General features: G+C 46.3%; 1 protein-coding gene across 1 annotated transcript in view; it reads right to left on the bottom strand.

Annotated features, from left to right (window-relative positions):
* The window catches only part of LOC107113604 (zinc finger protein 420-like), a gene marked incomplete at its 3' end in the record, with an annotated part of 21,619 nt that overhangs the window by 8,806 nt on the left and 6,930 nt on the right, over positions 1-5,883 (bottom strand). The gene's annotated exons all lie outside the window — the stretch shown is intronic.

The following is a 5,883-nucleotide window of genomic DNA, read 5'->3' as shown; positions in this document are numbered from 1 at the left end:
TTCAGCAGGTGCTGATCTCCTGCCACGGAGCGTTTCTCTCCTCCTCTGATCAAGCGGATCCCACTTGGCCTTGTACCTCTCCACCCCCTCCTACCTTCTGGCCGGGAGAGATCAGGGCCCTGGGAGCTGGGATCTCAGAAACCGACACACAAGGAACTGGCCAGTCCCTTCAGCAAAGAACTAACGGACAGCAATCTTGGCATCGGAAACCACAACAGGCAAACTGCAGTGGGAGGAACATTTTCACCTTCCAGGACATTCAGTCGCTGCTGACTTAGGAGTAGCCATCGTCTGGCTTCCGGTCGAGCTAAGATGGCGAATTAAAGCATCCCGTGAATGTGCGGGGTGGGCGACGGCTCCTTCTGACAGTTTGGGCGGTTTCCAGCCCAACGCAGCATTCCCCAGTGAGGGGGGAAGACAAGCAGGCAGCGGTGCCCAAGTAGAAGTTGAGATTGGCATGATCAAGCCTCGGAAGGGGCTTGTATCACGCTCTGATCTCCTTCCACGAAGCGGGCGAATGCATAGCAGCACTACAGGAGCCGATCGAGCTGGAAAACCAGCATAAATCCGCCGTCAGCCGATCTCTTGGAGAAGGGGAACAGTGAGTGTTTAAAAAGAAGCAATGTGAAACCCAGTATAAACTTGCTAGATAACAAAGACCGTACGCTTACCGAGATCTAGACGTAACGAGAGTGGACTTAGTGGATGAGCGGATGACAAGTTGTAAATCGCGGTCATTTGACTTTGGAGAAAAAAAGACTTGATTTAAGCCAGTTAAAGTAGAAAAAGTAACTTTGTTGAACATTCCTGTGGCGAGTAGAAGATAAGGCTATTGTTTGAATCGAAACTGACGAAAGCTATCGCGAGAAAAGAGAGGCTGGTGTTACTGTGAAAGGTCTCCGACAGGAAACGTGACTCTGTGAAGAAACGCCTAGAAAGGATTCGGGAGACCGGAAGCAGATCGGACGAAGAAAAGCGAGGTACCGGAAGTTTGAAGAAGCGCACAGACGGGATCCGAAGCAACAGGAAGTGACCTACTCTATCCAAAAAACCATAGAGAAGTTGCGCTCGACATTTTGAGGAGGACCCGAATTTAAATTTGCTTTTTGGAACGCTAAAACAAACAGAAAGAAGGCGAAAATACGGTGATTTGCTCAAGCACATATAAGGAACTGGACATTATAGTAAGATTGAGATTTTGAGTTAACATCATTAAACTTCAAAACGGAGACAAGAAGAGCAAGAGTAGCCTCAACTTCAAGACCAAGAGCAGCCTCAACATCAAGTCCAACGATGGCAACTAAGGAGAGAGAGAAGAAGTAATAGCAGACAGCAATAGAAGCGATGGAGAAGAGGATGACAGAGGCGATCCAGGCATTGGGAAAGCAATTAGAAAAGCAAATGGAGATGCAGACGCAGAAACACTTAGAGCAACTGGAAGAGGTGCAAGAGAAGAATGTGGCTGCAATAAAAGAACTGGTGACAACAGAAGTAGCTTCGGTTAAACATGAAATGGAAGAAGTGAAGAAGGAAGTTCAAGCTATGGCAACCAGGTCGACAGTGATGGAGGAAAAAATACAACATACGGATGAGAAATGTGATTCAATAACACAACAAATCAGAAGATCAGAAGCAATGATGGAATATAGATGGATGCAAAACCACTTAAGATTCAGAGGAATAGAAGAGAAGTTGGATGAAAATATCAGAGAGGTAATGCGGAAGGCACTGACTGAATATCTGGAAGAAGACGATGGAGATATGGATTATGAATTTGATCTGATATACAGAGTAAACTCAAGAATAGCAGAAAAGAGAAATTTACCTAGAGATGTGATTGTGCAATTATTGACCAGAAGAACAACAGAGGATATTTTCAAGAAACAATTTACACACCCATTTGAAGTAGAGGGAAAGAAAATAATGATTATGAGAGAACTTCCCAGAACAATCCTTGAAGACAGAAGGAAATACAAACCTCTAGCGGACAAGCTGAAGAAAATGAACATCAGGTTTCGTTGGGAAATACCACAAGGATTGTCATTTAATTATAAAGGTGGAAGGCATGTTATCAAATCGGTGGAAGACTTCTACAAATTTAAGGCGGACAATATAGAGGATTTTGGAGACTTATAATACAAGCACAATGGAGTACAAATTTTTATCGTGGAATGTAAATGGACTAAATTCAGCCAACAAGAGAAACAGAGTTAAACATTGGATTCAAAAGGAAAAATGCAGTTTGATTTGTTTGCAAGAAACTCATATTAAGAAACAGGACGCAAAATTTTTAATAAATAAAGCAATTGGGGAAGAATTTTACTCTCTGGCCACAAATAAGAAGAAAGGAGTAGTGATATATGCCAAGAAAGAATTGCAACCAAAAGAAATTTTTGCAGACTCTGAAGGTAGATATTTGGGAGTGGAGGTTGTAATACATCAAAAGAAAACTTTGATTGTGAATATATATGCGCCCAATGGTGCAAAGGAAATTTTTTTAAAGGACTTGACAGAACAACTACAACAGTTGAGTTATGAACAGACAATAATGGCTGGAGACTTTAACGGTACAGTAAATAACAAGATGGACAGACAATCTGTAAGGGGAGATGAAAAGATTGGGAAATTGCCAAATACTTTTTTTAAAGTAGTAGATCAAGAAAAAATGGAAGATGTGTGGAGAAAATGGAACCCGAGTACAAAAGATTTTACTTTTTATTCCAATAGACATAGTTCTTTTTCCAGGATTGATATGATATGGATGGCGGAAGAATTGGCATTGAAAACACAGAAAATTAAGATTTTGTCAAAATGCAATTCGGACCATAATCCGCTTTTATGGAGTACAAAAGGAGTAGCCATCGTCTTATAAATTGAATTAAACAAACAAACAAAGGAATTCTAAAGGGAGATCAGATCTCTCTCAGGGCTCACGGGACTAAAATAGTCCCCTGTAGAACGGGGGGGGGTGTCGTCAGGAGAGCCCCCATGGCACGGTGCAGCCCAGCGACACACGTTTTATCTCCTTGAGTGGTAAAGGCACCCACACCTCGGCCACTGCTGAGTCCTGAGCTGCACCATCTTTTCCCAGAATCCCCTGCAGGCTCCAAGGGCAGGGTGGCACCTACCGGTTGTCCATGAAACCCACGCAGTCCCACTTCTCCACCGTCCCCCTAAGAGGAAAGAAAGGCTCTCAGTGTCCGCTGAGGGGGGGGGAATTCAGCTCAGAGAAGGGCCCCTCCCGCCACCACGATAGCCGCACCATTTAATTGGGCCGGAGACCCTGATGAGGCACCTCCCTTCTCAGCCCAACGACCTCCGTTCTCCTCGTTCTCGAGCTCCTCATTCTCAAGATGGTGGAAATAAATAGGAAGTATCACGAACAGGGCCAGGTGAGGCTTGGCTCAGTTCCCACAGGCCAGGCCAGGCCGGGGGGGGGGGCGGGGGGGTCCTCAGGCACTGTTCCCTCTAAGCTGAGTTAGTGTGAACGAGCTCACCGTTTTTTAGCCTCTGGCTCACACGTTTTTGTCTTAGCTCAGGAAAGATAGCTCCAGAGCAAACTGATTTATGCAGCAGCCCAATCGCTCACTCAAAGCTTTCATGCCCGTAGCTCACAAAGTAGAATTTTTGCTCACAAGACTGCACACCTTGGAGGGAGCCTTGGTCTCAGGTCCCTCTGTGCTCCCATCTGCGAACGGGATGAGCCGAATGAATCACCAAAGCCAGCTAATAAAGTCTCGGTGACACTGGGGTTGGCTGCCCAATTTTGACGCACAAAATATTTATTTTAATGCATTCACCCAACGGGGACCAAAGCGGCGCTCGACGTTTCCCCCTCCTCCGTTTTATTTTGTGTTTTTTTGGGGGGGGAGAATATTTGTGTGTGTGCGTGTGTGTGCGAGTGTGTCTGGGAGTCACGGCTGACTCCTGGCGACATTCAGAGGGGTGGGCTTCCTGTTGCCTGCGTCTGCGTCCCGGCCTCGGAATTCCTTGGAGGTCTCCCACCCAAACACTTGCCAGGCTCGGCCCTGCTTAGCTTCCGAGATGTGACGAGATGGGGCTTGCCTGGCCTACCCAGTTCAGGCCCCCCCCCTCCGTTTTAGATCTGCGTCCAGTAGCACCTGATTAACACCTCCCCCGAAATCTTGCTCATCTCCAAGGTGCTCGTGGACTCAGATGCGGGTGTTCTATTGAAGACCAACTCAGGCACCCGCTGAAACCTTCCCCACTCTACGCTCACAACAACCCTGTGAGGTAGGCTAGGCTGAGAGTGTATGGCTGGCCCACGCCTGAGTGGCCAGGGGAGGATGTGAACCCGGGTCACACACCTCCTAATCCAACCCTCTAACCAGGATGCCAGGCGGGCAAAGTCCCCACAGCTGCAATATGAGGGGTGAATACTGCTGTTAAAAATATTAATATGACAATACTTTATCGACTGTTCCTGTTGTTAGAGGAAGCCAGAGATCCCCGCTCAGTGGCTCCTTGGCCTGCCACGTGGGGCTCTTCTGGCCATGTTCCCCCCCCGTGGCCCCCAATCGACATTCCAGGGAAGGGAACAGGGCTTGCCTGGGGTTCCCACAGTGAAAGATCCGCCTCTGGAGGCGCCAGAGAACACGGAAGCCCCAAAACTCAAGCCAGGGAGGGAGGGGAAGGTGCCACAACAGGTGAGGTGCCAGAAGATTGGAGGCGGGCAAATGTTGCCCCCATCTTCAAGAAGCGGGAAAAGGTGGATCCAGGTATCTACCAACCCCTCACTTTGACGCCTATACCTGGGGAAGTTTTAGAACGAATCATCAGTCAGTCAGTCCTTGAACAATTGGAAAGGATGGCTGTGATTCTTAAGAGCCAGCAGGGGTTTCTCAAGAACAAGTCATGTCAGACTAACCTTATCTCTTTTTTAAAAAGTTACAACCTTGCTGGAACTATAGCTGCTATACACATAGCTTATCTTGATTTCAGTAAGGCTTTTGATAAAGTTCCACATCATATTCTTGTTGACAACTTCGAAAAATGTGGTTTAGTTCCTATGATTGTTAGGTGGATCTGTAACACCCCAAAGGGTGCTTGTGAATGGTCCCTCATCCTCTAGGAGAGGAGTGATAAGTGGAGTGCCACAAAGATCTGTCCTGGGTCCTGTTTTGTTCAACATCTTAATAAACTATTTAGATGAAAGAAGAGAGAGAATGCTTATTAAATTTACAAATGATACTAAATTGGGAAGGGTAGCAAATATGGTAGAAGACAGAGTCAGGATACAGGATGATCTTGACAGGCTGGCTAAAACATATAAAATGAACTTTAACAGGGATCGATATAAAGTCCTGCATTTAGGTAGGAAAAATCAAATGCATAATTATAGGATGGGGGACATGTGTCTTGGCACTAATGTGTGCGAAGAGGATTTGGGGTCTTAGAGGACCGAAGATGACTCTGCAGTGTAATGCAGGCGCTAAAAATGCAAATGTGATTTTGGGCTGTATCAATGAAAGTATAGTGTCCAGATCACATGACATGATGGTATCGCTTAACTCTGCTCTGGTTAGACCTCACTGAGAGGACTGTGTTTAGTTTTGGACTCCACATTTTAAGAAGGATACAGACAAGCTGGAAGGTGTCTAGAAGAGGACAACAAAGATAGTGAGGGGGTCTGGAGACCAAGTCCTATGAGGAAAGGCTGAGGGAGCTGGAGTATGTTTAGCCTGGAGAGGAGACGATTGAGAGGTGATATGATGACCATCTTCGAGTACTTGAAGAGCTGTCCTACAGAGGATGGTGCGGAGTTGTTTTCCGTTGCCCCAGAAGGTCAGACCAGAACCAACGGGTTGAAATTAAATCAGAAGAGTTTTTGGTTAAACATACGGAAGAACTTCCTGACAGAGC

The sequence above is a fragment of the Gekko japonicus genome, unplaced genomic scaffold (assembly GCF_001447785.1).
Source record: "Gekko japonicus isolate JY-2015 unplaced genomic scaffold, Gekko_japonicus_V1.1 scaffold3559, whole genome shotgun sequence".
Classification (NCBI taxonomy): Eukaryota; Metazoa; Chordata; class Lepidosauria; order Squamata; family Gekkonidae; genus Gekko; species Gekko japonicus.
Note: the sequence above shows the minus strand (reverse complement) of the source record. Positions and strands in the feature narration are given on the sequence as shown.